Here is a 17,548-nt window from a genome sequence, read left to right as displayed (position 1 = left end):
CGAGGTCACTGACGCAGTTAAATAACTCCTTGGTGGCAGAGCCCCTGGTGTTGATGAGGTCCACCCCGAGTTCCTCAAGGCTCTGGACATTGTAGGGCTGTCCTGGTTGACATGATTCTACAATGTTGCTTGGAGATCAGGGGCAGTACCCCTGGACTGGCAGACCGGGGTGGTGGTCCCCATCTTTAAGAAGGGAGACTGGAGGGTGTGTTCCAACTACAGGGGGATCACACTCCTCAGCCTCCCTGGGAAAGTCTATGCCAGGGTGCTGTAAAGGAGAGTTCGTCCGCTAGTCGAACCTTGGATACAGGAGGAACAAGGCGGTTTTCGTCCTGGTCGTGGAATACTGGACCAGCTCTTTATCCTCTCAAGGATACTTGAGGGTGCATGGGAGTTTTCCCAACCAGTCTACATGTGTTTTGTGGACTTGGAGAAGGCATTCGACCGTGTCCCTCGGGGTGTCCTGTGGGAGGTGCTGCGGGAGTATGGGGTGTCTGGCCCATTGCTACGGGCCATTTGATCCCTATACAACCGTTGCAAGATCTTGGTTTACATTGCCGGCAATAAGTTGGACTCGTTCCTGGTGGGTGATGGGCTCCGCCAGGGCTGCCTTTTGTCACCAATTCTGTTCATAATTTTTATGGACGCAGCCAAATTTCACTTCGGTAGCCTCAGAATCTCATCTCTGCTTTTCGCGGATGATGTGGTTCTGTTGGCTTCATCGGGTGAAGGCCTCCAGCGTGCACTGGAACGGTTCGCAGCCGAGTGTGAAGGAGCGTGAATGAGGATCCGCACCTCCAAATCTGAGGCCATGGTTCTCAGCCGGAAAAGGGTTGAGTGCCCACTCCAGGTCGGGGATGAGTTCCTGCCCCAAGTGGGGGAGTTCAAGTATCTCGGGGTCTTGTTCACAAGTGATGGGAGAAGGGAGCCGGAGATCGAAAGACGGATTGGTGCAGACGCTGCACTGGTCCGTCGTGGTGAAGAGGGACCTGAGTGTAAAAGCGAAGCTCTCAATTTACCGGTCGATCTATGTCCCTACTCTCACCCATGGCCACGAGCTGTGAGTAGTGACCGAAAGAACGAGATTGTGGATACAAGCGGTGAAAATGAGCTTCCTCCGAAGGGTGGCCGGCCTCTCCCTTAGAGATAGGGTGAGAAGTTCGGCCATCCGGGAGGGGCTCAGAGTAGAGCCGCTGGTCCTCCACATCGAAAGGAGCCAGCTGAGGTGGTTTGGGCATCTGACAAGGATGCCTCCTGGGCACCTCCTGGGTGAGGTGTTCCGGGCATGTCCCACCGGGAGGAGGCCCCGGGGTAGACCCAGGACACGCTGGAGAGATTATATCTCTCGGCTGGCTTGGGAACGCCTTGGTGTTCCCCCGGATAAGCTGGAGGAGGTGGCTGGGGAGAGGGAGGTCTGGGCTTCTCTGCTTAGGCTGCTGCCCCCGTGACCCGGCGCCGGATAAAGCGGATGAAGATGGATGGATGGATGGATGGAATGGTACCTTGCCTGTGTCTCAGACAAGATGGATCTCTACTAACTTTGAACAACTGTTCAACTGTTCCTCAAAATTAACAGGAAGTTCAGAGAGTAACACTCTAAGATGGACACGAAGGAACTTTAATCTAGAGGCACAGTAGGACAAGGCCAATTTAAAAAAATTAAATAACATTCTTATAGCAGCTGCCGTACAGTGCAGTTCAGTACTTGTTCTCTTAATTGACATGTCTGTGAAGGTTCTCAGTCATCCAGGTCATCGTTGCCTTTCCTGGACTGCGCTGTGCACATTGAAGAGAACGGCAAACTCAACATCGAAGTTTACCGGAAGCCCACACACACGGACCAGTACCTCCTCTTTGACTCCCATCACCCTTTGGAACACAAACTTGGAGTAATTAGGACCCTACACCACCGGGCAAAACATGTTCCCTCTAAGCCTGAAGGAAAAAAGAAGGAACACACACATGTAAAGGAAGCACTCAAAACGTGCGGCTATCCTAAATGGGCATTCTTAAAGTCAGCAAAGAGGCACAGAAAAGAAGACCAGACACCAGCGAGGGAGGATAAGAAGGACAGACGCAACAACATTGTCATCCCCTATGTAGCCGGTGTATCAGAAAAACTCAGGAGAGTTTTCTCCAAGCACGACATCCCGGTGTATTTCAGACCCAGCAACACACTCAGACAAAAAGACAAAACGCCAAAACACAGACTTAACAATGTGGTGTATGCTGTACAGTGCAGCGAGGAATGCCCAGACCTCTACATTGGAGAGACCAAACAGCCACTTCACAAGCGCATGGCACAACACAGAAGAGCCACCTCCACAGGACAAGACTCAGCAGTCCACCTGCATCTTAAGGATAAAGGACACTCTTTCGAGGATGCCAATGTTCACATTTTGGACAGAGAGGACAGATGGTTTGAAAGAGGAGTGAAAGAAGCCATCTATGTCCGCTGTGAGCGACCATCTTTGAACAGAGGCGGGGGTTTACGACACCAACTCTCTGCCATCTATAATCCAGTTTTGAGATCCCTTCCCAGACGCCTTAACGCCCACTCACATCCTGGGCCATCTGACCTCAGGAATTCGCATGATAAGGTGGGGCCAGGTTTCACAATGAACACACCCGAAACTCTGGCTGATTGGGACCCACACCCAGTTTCACACCTTGGATCAGGCGATTAGAAGATCATCAGGGGGTCCTTTTGTCCCTCTGTGGGGGGTCACTCCCACTAGGTTCACGCCCTGGAGGATGGGGCTGTGGCCCCCCCACACCCTCTAGCAGATTATTACATGAAGGAACCTTTTAAAAAACAAAAAACAAGCGCGTCCATGCTCACAGGTGTACACACGGGTGATCACACCCACAAACTACACCCTTTTTGGCTCCTACCTCAAAGCACACTGTGTTCTGTTGATCTTATGTGCTGCACAATAATGTTTAACATTTAGTATTTACTGTCATATTCCCATATATCATTGTGATGTTGTTTATTCTATTACTCTTGTTCTCTTCTGCTTGCTTTCTTTTTTCTTTCTCAGCAGGTGATCCAGGTGATTGATATATGCATTTTTTTTCTCTGCCCGTTCTGTTGGTTTTTGTCTTTTGCCCTTCTCCCCCGTCCCTCTTCTCAGCTGTTTCTCTTTCCCTCTTTCTTTCTCCCCTTCTTTCCCCCAGTCAAGTCTGTCCCGTATTCAGTAAGTGAAAATAAAATAAACAATAAAAGGTGAATCAAATGGACCATTACGGCAAGGCTGGGATGGTCAGTTTGGTAAAGTAAATACGTTGGGCATCTTTCTTTGCCTTTAGACAACAATTCTGATGGCAAAAGAGCCAAACGGGACAGGCCAAAAAAAAAAAAAAAAAAAAAAAGAAGATCATCAGGGGGTCCTTTTGTCCCTCTGTGGGGGGTTACTCCCACTAGCTTTATATCTGGGACTCTCCACCATTTGACCTTAGAACTGAAGAAGCTTCTCGGATGAGAGGTGAAACGTCTTCAAGCAACTTAAAGAAGTCGAGACGCTTTTCTTTACAAGCTCCTTTGACCTCTTAATTGACAGTTTAGAACACATTCTCATGTAAAAGAATGATATAGTTTTGTACTGAAAACATTGTGATACCTGCACTTTACTTTGTAAAGTTTTTATTTTAATTAAAAAACAACTACTTTGAGATTTATATCCCATTGTCTTTTTTTGCACTACTCAGAAGAGGCTATCCTCTTGCTGACAAAAAAGTAACTATGTAACTTGGGAGTGTGGTCACATGTTATTTACCTGATGCCGTTGTTCGCAATGGGTCGTTGGGTGAATGGTTTATGTGCAAACTTTTCTGTTGACCGTCATTTTAGCACGTCAGTTAAAGCATGAGCTATTTGTTTTGATTAAAAGTGCAAACGTATCTTGTTTTGTTCTTAAAATAAATACGCAAAATACGAGTACGACTCTGTATGGATTATTGGAGACACGTCACAGCAACACAGCCCACTCGGCCGGCCGTGGCTTTATTTATGGATGGAAGTTGCAACATTTAGTCAACAGAAAATGTTTTTCATCACATGCATCAGAACAATGAAGAGGATTTGTGGATATACGTTTTGGAGTCACGGAGCTTTCAGATGGTCGGACGCAGTTCTCAAATGAGTTTTTGGAAATGGCACCGCCACACTGGCACGGAGGAACGCAGTGCAACATACACATCAGAAGCTGTAGGACAAGCGGATTCACACTGTGTATTATTGAATGTTTTGAACACAGTTTGTAAGTGGCATCGGTGGTCCATTGGGGACATTGGTTTGATTTGCGTTGTGGGCGTGCATGTGCTTGATTTGGCAAGCTGGAAGACGCTGCTCTGATTTTGACAGCATGTGACGCTGTGGATACTGCGCATTGGTTTGCATGGAAGAAAAGCATTGGCTGTGATCTGTCTCTCAAACTGTGTATAATGTTTTGTTTGATGCATGTGAAAAAGTGACAATGAGTGAAATAAAAGAAGCCAAACATGAACTTGAAGAAAAAAGATCTGCAAAAGTGATGGCTAAAACACTTGTTTATAAAATGGAAACTTTGCAGAAAGAGCAAAAACCTCACATTAACAAGATTAAAGGGTAAACATGTGATATTAAAGAATTGATGAAAAATTATGACAATGCTATGCAGCTCAGCTTGGAAAAACTGATGATTTGTATCAAAATGCTAAAGCAGTTCATGATGCATTCATTTTATTGATTCCTAAAGAATAACAAGACACTCATGTTGATTGGTTTGGACGCATAACAAAATGTAATGATAATTTTGTTGAAGATGTGAAACAGTGGCTTCTGGAAGCTGGAAGACCTTTTATGGAAAAAGGCTGAGAATGTGCCTACTGCTGTTACTTTAGACACGCCTGTTTCTGCTATGACTGCTTGATCAAAGGATATGGTTTCTTCCACAAACAATCAACATAACATCTTAAAATCTCCAAAGCAGTTTAAATCAAATTCTGACATACAAGATGAAATACAGCCAGGTGAAAGTGTTTCAAACGTAGGAAGCAAGAAGAGTTAAGGAAGTTCTTCATGCTCAAACTCCATATTCTCAAGTACAACATCAGCACGGATAATGGCTGAAGCTGAAGCAGCTGCACTGATTGTAAGACAAAAACTGCTTAAGGATAAACATGCCTTGGAGGAGCATGAGGCACAGTTAAGGAGACAGTGGGAGCAACTGGAGCTGGAAACAAATATAGCTGCCACAGTTGTAAAAATAAAAGTACTGGGAGGCTCAGCATTAAAAGTAAAATATCAAAAATATCTGATGGTATGGAGACATATTTTGAAAACGGTTAAAAAGTAACTTAAGTGTTGAATACTAGTCCTGGTGATCCTGTACATGAAAGGCAACGTGCATATCTTTAAGGAGCATAATGTTGCAGATTCACAATCTCTCTTAACCGCAGGCAGGGTTCCAACTCAACCACAGACTCCTTCTTAAGATCCCTTGACATATCAATCAAACATTATAAATTCAGATGAAAATAAATATGTGCCTTCTCGAGTTTCTAGTCATGAAGAAGACTGTAACATCTTATCTGTCATTAGTAAGCAAAATGAACTCACTGCTTTATTAATCCAACAACATGGTCTTTCTTCATTACCTGGGGTAATGGGGTGGCTGTAGCTCAGGTGGCAGAGCAGGTCAGCCACTAATCAGAAGGTCGGTGGTTCGATCCCAGGCTGCCTCCTGGCTGCATGCCAAATATCCTTGGGCAAGATACTAACCCCGTGTTTGCCTACTGGTGGTGGTCAGAGGGCCCGGTGGCGCCTGTGTCCGGCAGCCTCGCCTCTCGCCTTCTCTGACTCAACCCCAAGCGATATCTAACTCATTTTAAAATAGTATACTTTTTCATTTTGGTCACTAAAATGCCACCACTAAAGGAGGAAACTCGATCCGGCCTCATCAGTGGCCTGCTTCTCCTGAGAAGCCCTTGACCAGTCCTAAGTCGGGGACTGCGGCCCAAGCTGCCACCATTAGCAATGTCGGCGCTCTCAAAGCGGAGCTGCTTTCGGCTCTCTGCAAGGACTTTGCTGCTACACTTAAAACGGGGTTTCAAGCTATCCTTGGTGAAAGCCTTTCCTCCATTAAGTGCGTCCACGATTGCTATTTCACGGTTGCTTAAGGAGGCCTTTGACCTCGCTGAGGAGCCGCTGCTAGATCGTGCTCACCGTACTCTGGCCCCCAAGCCTAAAACAGGTGAGCGGCCCTGTCCCATTGTAGCTAGGCTACACTACTACACTGACTGTGTTAAAATCCGGTTGAGGGCAAGGGAACTTCAGCAGATTGAGGTGTTTTGTTTTTGTTTCTTTGTTTTTGTTTTGTTTCCCTTTGGGAGGGGGGTGTCTACTTACTTCTGCTATAAATGACTGATCACATGTCCCGAGATATCCAAACCTCATCAAGTTCTTCCTCCGTTAGATTTTTAAGTTGGAACATCAAAGGCCTTAACAACCCGGTGAAGCATTCCAAAATAGTTTCACACTTGAAGAATCTAAATCCAGATATATAATTTTTACAAGAAACATATCTGCAGGATACACATCATGGCAAGCTTAGCTCAGGTATTCATGGTTTGGGAGACCTTTCATTCGACCTTTAACTCTAAAGTCAGGGGAGTAGCTATTTTAATTAGTAAGAAGGTTCATTTTACAGTTTCCAAAACAATTAAGGACAAAAATGGTAGATTTCGTATAATTGCTCGTAGACTATTTCATACTCCTGTTTTGTTGGTCAATATTTATACACCAAATTTTGATAACCCTGATTTTACAAACAATCTATTTAGCACTCTTCCTTTTCTTGAAACCCATTTTTTAATTCTCGCTGGGGACTTAAACTGTGTAATGAACCTGACACTAGACCGCTCCTCACCTCGTGTCTTTACTCAGTCCTCTATGTCCAAATCAATCTCTGATTTCATGTCTCAGAATGGGTTTGTAGATTCTTGGAGGACGCATAATCCACAAACAAAAAAGTGTGTGGACTTTTTCTCTCAGGTACACCAATCTTATTCCCGGATAGATTATTTTTTTGTTGATGGTTCTCTGATGCATGAAGTCACATCTTCTGAATACCACCCAATCGTTATATCAGACAATGCTCCGCTAAGTCTGGATATAAACTTCATTGGTAGGCCTCGCTCCTGCCCTTCTTGGAGGTTCAATACTCTCCTACTATCTGATGATTCATTTAACCAGTTAATTCTATCAGCAATCGGTGACTTTCTTGTATTTAATAAAAGTGATTCAGTCTCCTTCTCATTATTATGGGAAACACCAGGCTGGCAATCTGGTTTCTGACCCTGTATGTATTAGTGGGATTTTTAAGAGATTTTACTGCAATCGCTACAGCTCTGAATCACAGTCAGTTTCAGATGAGATGCTTGCCTTCCTCCGGAATTCAGACCTTTCCACAGTAACTAAATCAGTGTCTGATAAGCTTGATACTCCTATTAAAATAGAGGAAATTTTTTGCCTCAATCAAATGTATGCAGAGCAGTAAGGCCCCAGGCTTCTTTCAAAAATTTTAAGACAAGTTAGCCCCTCCCCTTCTTGATTTATATAATGAATCACTGAGAAATGGCCGGCTGCCCCTCACTTTAACGCAGGCATTTATTTCAGTTTTACTGAAGAAAGGCAAAACCCTACGGCCTGTGAGTCCTACAGGCCCCTGTCTCTCCTAAATGTAGATTTTAAGATTTTGGCAAAACTACTTGCAATTCGGCTCGAGGCCGTTCTTCCACAGATTATTTCACAGGAACAGAATGGATTAATCAAAGGCCGTCAGTTGTTCTTTAACACTCGTACAGTGCTTAGCACAATTTTTTATGCTCATTGTCCCATGTCTCCTGAGGAGTTGATTTCTCTAGATGTCGAGAAGGTGCTGCTAAAACTTGGGCTCTGCATAGTAAAGTCTTCACTGACTCAAAAGCAGTTTGGCACACTGGAGTCCATATGAAGGGTTTGGTCGGACTGACCAGGTTAGTCAAGGGAGCGACTACGGAGGCAAAATTTTTACAGAAACCTCGGTTCACGAGGGGATGAGGAGAACACAGAACACAAAGGACGGGAACACGGTACCAGAACAAACACCACAATAACAGCATGGACAAAGGGGGGATCCAAATACCAAACCAAACAATCCAATGAACATAAGGAATGAAATACAAAACCACAGGAAAACTAAGAACACTGGGTCAAAATGACCCAGGACCATGACAAGAACAGAACATACCAAGGTCATAACTTAGGCTCACTGAGAGAGAGAAAGAATGTGGATGTTTAGGTTTTATGACTAGGTGGAGGGGGGCTGAAGCTATAAGAATGTGAGGAACGCTCAGACGCTTCGAGATCAGGCAGACACCCTCCTGCACTCATCTCCCCTCTGGATGGTTTATACTAGTGATGGGACGTTCTGTATCGAGGCTTCGGAGCGTGTGTCGAGTAATGGAGGGGGCGTTTCCGCGAAGCGCGTATCGAGGCTTGCTTCATTTATGGGAGGAGCTGAAAATGATGACGTCCGAAGCCTCGCTGCCCGGCTGTACCACGTGACTGGTTCATGAAGTGGTTCGAACTTTGCCGCGAGATATGACAGCGATATAAACCCCTCAGACTTCATTCAAAAATGTGGGTGTTTGATGGAGAGTTGCGGTTAGTGAGAGTTTGGAGACAGTTTGGAGGTTTATGAGAGTGAGGAGAGAAAGTCAGGAGAGAATGGAGCCAGCTAAGAAGAAGAGGATGTCCTCCCCTGTGTGGGAACATTTTGATCTTATTCCTCCCAACAAGGTATGTAAATTTCTACAGAAGATGTATTTTCATGATACTGATGGTGCAATACAATTTATGTTGAGCTGTCTTGACTTTTGTACAAGGTGAAGTGTTTGCTATGTGCCAGGGAGCTGGGATATAACAACAACACCTCATCCATGCTTAGGCACTACAGAGCTTTGCATGAGAATAAGGGGGACACCGATTGTGGAGCAAGACCAGGTGAGCCATCAAATGCAATGATAATATAGCATGCTGTAATGTTACTAAATGATATAACAATATTATACAACTGTTATAAGTTACGTGTGTGATATTTATATTTGTGCTTTATCTTTGCTGTCTTTCCTCAGGAGAACAATCTCAAATAGATGAAGACCTGGTCAGCATGGTGATTGAGGACTCCCAGCCATTTAGCATTGTGGAGGACAAAGGATTCAAAAGATTTGTTAAATCATTAAATCCTAGCTATGTTCTCCCCACTAAAAAGGACGTAAAAGCAGTGAAAATTTAGTTTTTACAGAATAAAATGTGAACAGGCAGGACTGAGGCTCAAAGCCTCAGTGTGTAGCTGTCCATACCTCAACGTTACAAAAGCACAACTACTGTCCACACCCCAACCACACCTCACCTCACAGTAAATGATCATTTCCATTTCAAGCATTTCCAAATAATCATTTCCCATACTGCCACTATAAATATACACAGTATACTGCCATCACTACAATATACATGTTTTACACACTCCTTTTGTTGTTGACATTTACAGGCTGTGTGCAAAATGCCACACTCTTCAAATTCATGCCAGCTATTATTTTTACGTCCAGTAGGTGTCCTGCTAGAGCAAATGAAGCTTCATGAAGCTTCGCGTTGGGGTGAACCAATTGGATGAAAAGCTTCAGTGCTTCATGGGGCTTCATCTGCCCATCACTAGTTTATACTCATAAAGTGTTGAATTGTATGGAATAAAAGATTGAGCATTTATACACCGAGTATTGTCCTTCCTTCAGCCCAAAGATCAAAAGAATTGGGAGGAATTAACACTGGCAGCAAACAAAAACAGAAAGCAAACCGTGAAAACACAAACTGGAACACACAGGCAGGATCTGAGGGTACAACATGACAGAGAGCACAGGAAAACACAGAGCTTATATACACAGGGCGGTAATCAGGGAATGGGCAACAGGAGGGAGACACAGCTGGGAGAAATTAGACTAACGAGACAGGGGGAACGAAGCTGAACACACTGAGATAAGACACAATCCTTCAAAATAAAACAGGAAACAATACACAAATCACAAAGACACAGACTTGACACTGAGAGGCAGACAGAAAGAATATAACAGCTCATTCACAACAGTGAATGAGCTGGTCCCTGCCTCAGGACATCTGACACCTGTTTGCTTCTGGACTGATAACTGTGAGATGTCAGGTGAAGCCGTCCAGCCTCATGTCACGTCAGCTGGAGGGCCCAAGGGGCCCGTCCAGCCTCCCGTCTCCGCTGGAGGGTCCGAGGGGCCCATTCAGCCTCCTGTCTCCGCTGGAGGGTCCGAGGGGCCCGTTCAGCCTCCTGTCTCCGCTGGAGGGTCCTCGGGGCCCGTTCAGCCACCAGCTGCTCCACCGGCAGCCTCGTCCACGTTTGCTGCAGCCGTGTCTTCATCCACGCTAGCTGCGGCCCGTTCAGTCGCCTGTCTCCGCTGGAGGGCCCGAGGGACCTGTTCAGCAACCTTCTTCGTCAACTGGGGGGCCCGAGGAGCCCGTCCAGCCACCTTCTTCGTCAACTGGGGGGCCCGAGGAGCCCGTCCAGCCACCAGCTGCTCCATCAGCTGCAGCCTCGGAGTCTCCGTCCCCGGCTTCCACGCCGCCGCCAGCTGCAGCCTTCATGTCTCCACCCACGCCTCCGCCTGGTCCGGCCCCCGCATCGCCTCTGCCTGGTCCGGCTCCATCACCTGTGGCTGCCACGCCACCGCCTGGTCCGGTTCCGTCGCCTGTGGCTGCCACGCCACCGTCTGGTCCCACCTCATCTGGTTCATCTGGTCCGCCTGGTCCCGCCTCGTCTGGTCCCGCCTCGTCTGGTCCCTCCTCGTCTGGTCCTGTGCCCACCGGGCCTCGGCCAGTACGCCTGACACTGGAGAGCCGCCGCTGCCTCCCGCGCGGCCGGCCCCCTGAACTGCTCCGTCGTCTCCCTCGCTGCCGCCGCTGCCTTCCACGTGGTCGGCCCCCTGAACTGCTCCGTCGTCTCCCTCGCCGCCGCCGTTGCCTTCCGCGCGGTCGGCCCCCTGAAATGCTCCGTCGTCTCCCTCGCCGCCGCTGTTGCCTTCCGCGCGGTCGGCCCCCTGAACTGCTCCGTCGTCTCCCTCGCCGCCGCCGTTGCCTTCCGCGCCGCTGGCCTCCTGACCGGCTCTGTCATCTGTGTCACCCGACCGCGTAGCCCTTGAACTCTTGTGCTCGCGGGCTCCGGGTCGGCCTCCTGAACTGCACCACTGCTGCCTTCTGCGCAACCGGCCTCCGGATCCGTTCGGTCGCCGTGGCCACCTTTTCCGTGGCCGGCCTCCGGAACGGTTGGACTGAACTTCTGTGCCTTCGCCTCTCGGGTTGGCCTTCGGGCCTCTTTGGACATTTGCCTCCCTGTTCTGGACTTTTTTGTGTATTTGTGGACTCGGTTTTGTTCTCCTGCTCCTTGTTTTTTGTTCGTTTCGTTCCCTCCGTCCTGGTCCCCCGCCTCCCGCCCTGGGTGGGGTGTTTTCTGTTTTTCTTGTGTTTTGGTTCCTGGGCTTGGGCTGTCAGGAGCCAGCCCTTGTGGGTGGGGGGGGGGGGGGGTACTGTCATGGTCCTGGGCCATGTTGGCCCAGTATTCTTAGTTTCTTGTATTTTTGTATTTCGTTCCTTATTTAGGCCATTTTTCCTGAGTTGTCCTGTTGTGTTGTTCCCTAAGTGTTTTCCCTTCGTGACTCTTACCCCCTGTGTGCCCCTCTGTGTATTTATGAGCCCTCGTCTCTCTTTGTGTTTATTTCAATTTTTTCCCTGCCCGTTATGGCTATGTTCTTCCTGTGCTCTCTCTCTCCCCTCCTGTCTGAACCCCCGTGTACTTCCTATCTTACTTTGTGATTCCCGCACCTGTATACGTCATGTTATGTTCACCCCGCCCTGTCTCATTATGATTATCAGTGTCACCTGTGTTCCCCATGTGCTCCCACTTCCCTCGTTAACCCTCTGTGTATTTATGTCTGCGTCTCCCTCAGTTCTGTGTCGCGTTCTCCCTCATGGTGTGTGTGTTTCTCCCTGTGTTTCTTGGCGAGCTTTGTATTTAGTTTTCCCAGTTTAGTTTTGTATTTCCTGCTATCTGCCTCTCCAGCATTAAAGCTGTGATTTTGAGTTCATCCCCTGAGTCTGTGAGTTTTGCATTTTGGGTCCTCATCCTGCCTGCCACACAGCGATCCATGACAGTCCCGTTTGGTTCTTTTGCCATCAGAACTAATGTCTAAAGGCAAGGAAAGATACCCAACGGATTTACTTTACCAAATGGACCATCCCGGCCTTGCCGTATTGGTCTATTTGATTCACCTTCTCTTTTATTGTTTATTTTATTTTATTTTCACTTGCTACACACGGGACAGACATGACTGGGGGAAAGAAAAGGGAGAAAGAAAGAGAGGTAGGGAAAGAAAAACAGTGGGGAAGAGGAACGGTGATAAAGGGAAAAAAAACAAAAAACAACAAAACAAACAGACAAAAAATACATATATCAATCACCTGGATCACCTGTTGAGAAAGAAAACAGAAAACAACAAAAAAAGAGAGCAATATAAAAAAACAACATCATTGCAATAATCTATGCGAATATAACAGTAAATACTAAATATTGAATATTATTGTGCAGCTCGTAGAATCGACAGCGCACAGTGTGCTCTGAGGTAGAAGCCAAAATGGTGTAGTTTGTGTCTGTGAGCACCCGTGTGTACACCTGTGAGCACAAGCACGCTTGTATTTAAAAGGTTCCTTCATGTAATGATCTGCTAGAGGGTGAGGGAAGCCACAGCCCCGTCCTCCAGGGCATAAAGCAGGTATGGAGGAGATCCAGGCTCCAGACATCCAGAGGCCCTCAGAGCACAAGAGACCAAGGAAGACCAACAGAGGGGCAACCGTGCCACTCTCTCAGAAAGAGCTGAGCTCTGTGCCAGAGTGACCGAGCCCCAGGCCGGGAGCACCCCACCCCCGAAGGGGCCCGAACAATGGCCCTCAGAGCACAAGAAACCAAGGAAGACCAACAGAGGGGCAACCGTGCCACTCTCTCAGAAAGAGCTGAGCTCTGTGCCAGAGTGACCGAGCCCCAGGCCGAGAGCACCCCACCCCCGAAGGGGCCCGAGCGAGCCCCAGGCTCCAGGCCCCAACAAGCAGCCACCAAGGAGTGAGCCGGTGCATACCTGGACGCCCATCCCCGGACACAAAGAACCACCAATGCACCGATGTCTGAGGGCGTCTGCCATTGGCAGGGGGGGTGGTGGGGGGAGAAAGGCCTCCAGACCTTGGAGGGCCTGAGATGTCCCTAGAGAGGTGACGTCTGATACCCAACCTGACATATAGACACAGACAAACAGGCACACACAGATACAAACATCCATTCCCACCCTCATGCTCTCATATGCAATTGCTCAATACTCACCCAACTTGGATACAGAAATAAATAGACACTGTACACACAATCACACTCCCCAAGCGTACTCTATACCCCAGCTCTAGGTACCCTTGCCCTTGGAGGGGGAAACTGCACCCAGACCCAGGTAGTGTTACCCTCTTCCTTGGGGTGGAGAGAAGCAGACCACCCCAACTCCACAGCAGCAGGGAGGCCCCACATTTCACACCTCAATTGGGTGGCCAACTCCAACTGTGGGGGTAAAATTGAGGCACAGGCAGTCAGAAGGGGACAGAGGGGGAGTGCCTCCCCCGCACCCGGTGACACACCTTTACCCCAAGGGTGATTGTGGTGAAGTGGGATGAGGGAGGCAGCTTGAGATGGGGAGGGAAGGAAGGGAGGGGCCCCTCCCTGGGACCAGCTCCACGCTGACCCCAGGAGGCACCCCCATACTCTGCAAACCACCAGAGCAAGCTGGTCCAGGCCCATCCGGATCGGATGTTACATGTATTGGTTACAGGTCACTTGTTTTTTTAAGTTTACTCGGGGATCGGGCTGGATATCGGGCATCCTGCACCACCCATGTGATCTGGAGCATAGCGGAGACATTTCTGCACTGCCTGGGTGAAGGCAAACTCAGAAACAGCATTTACCCCCACCCGCTGAGTCAGGCCATCTAGGCCACAAACAAACACAAAAAGAAGAAAAAATGGCCAAATTAGAGCTTAAATATGAATAACCTTTTGTCAATTGTCTTCAGCAGGGAGAAAGCATCTACGCTATTAGGCTGATTAATATAAAAGTCACAAGGCAGAAATCAGCAAACTGCTGCCTCACTTTGATTAATTCACTAGTGGGGACCACATCCTTGGTAACAATGGGCAATGAGGGATGAGGAAGTGTGAATAGTGCTGCGGTTTGGAGAAGGCCTTTAAGGGGACTGGCGACGGCTCTCGGGCCGGGCAGATCCTCCAAGAAGGCATCCCCTACAGGAGCAATTGTTGTGAATGTATAGCAGGTAGGCTTGTGATGACCATCGACCCAGGAGCTTGATTAAGTGGTTGGGGATTCCTTTGCGGGAGCCAGAAGTCGCTGCGCCGATGCGGAAGGAATGGCCAGAGAAGAGATTTGGAGGAATCCCGGAGGACAAGAGCACTTGACGAAAGTGTGAGAGGAACCATGTCCTGGTTGGGGCGTGGCCAGATTCGGTGATGAACAGAGGATCTGAAGGTAAGGCGTGCTGAGATTTTCTGAGGTCGAGGTAGTGGGTTAGTGATTCGAAGGGACTTAAAGGTGAGTTTATTTTGAAGTAGTATATAGGCGTGGGGCTGCCCGATTGATTGGTTTTGCTTCGTTTGAGGGAGAAAATGAGGCAGTCTTCGAGACTGGGTGGATGTCACTCAAGCACGGGTGAAGAGTCGGATGGAACTTTGAAGATGAGGAGGTGAACTCGGAACAGCGTAAGAAGCCGAAGAAGGCGAGCAGGAACATGGTTTCGAGTGTGCGTGCCAGGAAGTAGTCGCTATACTTCAGCCGGAGGGTAGAGATGTAGCGAAGTAGAAGATCTGAAGTTAGGGGTAAGTGGTGTAGGGTCGTGGCAGGTGACTGACGCTGGAGACCTTTGATAAGTAGTGATATCTGGGATGACGTAATGGTTGGGCATGGTGAACCTGTGAGCAGTTTGGCAAAGAAATTGATGCCGCTGAGGTATGTCTTTATGGTGGGAATTTTGATGCTCAGGAACCGGAATGCATGAGATATGAAGCTGGAAACTGTTGCAATGTCGAATGACGGGGAGGGCAGGTTGAAGTTATGATGGAATGAACGGAACGTGTTCCAAGCGGTCCAATAGGAGGACAATGTACTTGCTGCAAGGCTATTTATAATCGCTTCTTGGGAGATGTTGATGAGTTCTGCGATGCTGGGATTTAGATCTCAAACATCGTGGCGGAAAATGGAGGAACTGGGGTCGGAGCTGCCTCTGCGTGGGTCGCCAAGGCTCTGAATGTCTGGAGGGAGAGACGAGACAGGGAGTCAGCAAAGGAATTGAAGTGGCCTGCAATGTGTTCTGCTCTGATTAGGAACTGATGGGTGACTGATAACCACGTGAGCTGCCGCATGAAGGAAGGAGAATTGCTTCGGCCTTTGTTGATAATGTCGACTACGGTAAAGTTGTCGGACCAAAGGAGGATGGATTTTTTTGACTATTTGTGGCCCCACAGTAAGGCTGCGATGACTACCGGGTAGATTTCGTAAACGGCTGATGAAGGCAGGAACAGATCGTGGATATATTCACGGAACTTGGGAGGCCAAGCTGAAGAGAACCACCTTCGACCGTAATAGCCCCCAAAGCCAGCAGAAGGGGCGCCATCTGTGAAGAGCTGAACGTCATCGGGGTGGGACAGCTGATGATCATAGAAGAAGGTGATGCCGTTCCAGTTAGGGAGCAGAAGTTGCCAGAGACGCAGTTCAGCCCTGGAAGAGCTATCCAGTGTGATGGAGTCAAGGAGTGATGATTTAGATGTAGCGAGTGAAAGCAAGTGAGAGATAAAGGAGCGACCTTGAGGGATTATGCGTAGAGCAAAGTTTAAGTCTCCCAAAAGGGAGAGCAGCTGTCGTTTGGAGCAAGTGGGAGCGAGGAGAAAGTTTTGGAGGAGAAGGGTGATGCGATTGAGCTTTTTGATGGGCAAGGAGGCCTGGAAACGTTCAGTGTTGAGGTTTATCCCGAGGAACTCCAGGGATGTTGAAGGTCCCTCTGTTTTCTCTTCTGACAAAGGAACACCGAGTTCGGAGAAGACTGACCTGAGAGTGGATAACCCATGAGCTGGTGGTGACATGGGAGGGGAGATGACTAGGAAGTCATCGAGGAGGTGAACGAAAGAGGCAGCTTATGGTTGTTAGAGAGGATCCAACATGGAGCTTCGGAGAGTGAATCGATGAGCTTGGGGCTGCTATTGCAACCGAAGGTCTGCAATAGGCATCCCTCCACTTGACTCCAAACAGGTGCCAGAAGTTGGGGTGAATCGGCAAGACCTTAAAGGCACTTGTGATCTCGGCTTTAGAAAGCCATGCACCTCTGCCGGTGAGTTTAATAAGAGAAATGACATGGTTCACTGTTAAGTATTTGAGATAGTCGTCGCTGGGAATGAGGCTATTTATACTTGGAATCTGACTGCCGTGGGGAGTAGAAAGATCGAAGATGATGCGGTTTTTTCCAGAATATTTCCTGGTGGTGATGCCCAGAGGGTTGATGCAAAAGAGGGGGAAGGGAGGTTCGGGGAAGGGAGGTTCAGGGAAGGGTCCGATCATGAAACCCTCCCTGACTTCCTTGGTGAGCAGGCTGTCGATGGTTTCTGGGTCTTTAATAATAATAATAATAACAACAATGGATTGCATTTATATAGTGCTTTTCGGGGCCCTCAGAGCGCTGTACAATTCCCCTATTCATTCACTCTCACATTCACACACTGGTGGAGGCAAGCTACAGTTGTAGCCACAGCTGCCCACAGAAGCTGCCATAGCGCGCCATCGGCACCTCTGGCCATCACCAGTAAGCGGTAGGTGAAGTGTCTTGCCCAAGGACACAACGACCGAGACTGTCCGAGCCGGGGCTCGAACCAGCAACCTTTCAGTTACAAGACGAACTGCCAACTCTTTGAGCCACGATCGCCTCTTTGAGTGCTGACTGCAGGTTTTTGCAAGTGCAAGAAACCGATGGCTGGGAGACGATCCCTGGGTGGAAGCCTTCCGAGAAACCTTTTACTAAGAAGTTGACGAAGTCTGGATTGCTTTGGGCTGGGATTATGCAGGCAGAAGCGAGATGTGATGGGGTGCCGCACAACTTGCAGGAGAGAGAAGAATAGGGGCAGGGATAGCTCAGTAGGTAAAGTGGTCGCCCCATGATCGGAAGGTCGGCGGTTCGAATCCACTTAACGGCTACCCTGAGGTACCCCTGAGCAAGGTACCGTCCCTACACACTGCTCCCCGGGCGCCTGCTTAGTGGGCTGCCCACTGCTTCACTGAGTGAATGGGTCAAATGCAGAGAAAAACAAGTAATTTCCCCATGGGGATCAATAAAGTATCCATCATTATTATTATTATTATTATTA

The 17,548-nt window shown here is 48.2% G+C and overlaps 1 long non-coding RNA gene and 1 pseudogene across 1 annotated transcript; one reads left to right on the top strand and one right to left on the bottom strand.

The window, feature by feature from the left end:
- Positions 1–8,898: 8,898 nt before the first annotated feature.
- On the top strand, positions 8,899–9,356 carry LOC145428607 (uncharacterized). Its single transcript, XR_013908906.1, has 2 exons — positions 8,899–9,028; positions 9,160–9,356. It is a non-coding gene; the product is annotated as an uncharacterized LOC145428607 (long non-coding RNA).
- A 6,011-nt stretch (positions 9,357–15,367) lies between these two features.
- LOC113029874 (uncharacterized) lies at positions 15,368–16,675 on the bottom strand (annotated as a pseudogene).
- Between the last annotated feature and the right edge of the window lie 873 nt (positions 16,676–17,548).

This window comes from Astatotilapia calliptera, chromosome 4 (genome assembly GCF_964374335.1).
Source record: "Astatotilapia calliptera chromosome 4, fAstCal68.1, whole genome shotgun sequence".
NCBI classification, from domain to species: domain Eukaryota; kingdom Metazoa; phylum Chordata; class Actinopteri; order Cichliformes; family Cichlidae; genus Astatotilapia; species Astatotilapia calliptera.
This window is presented reverse-complemented; position numbering and strand designations above follow the sequence as displayed.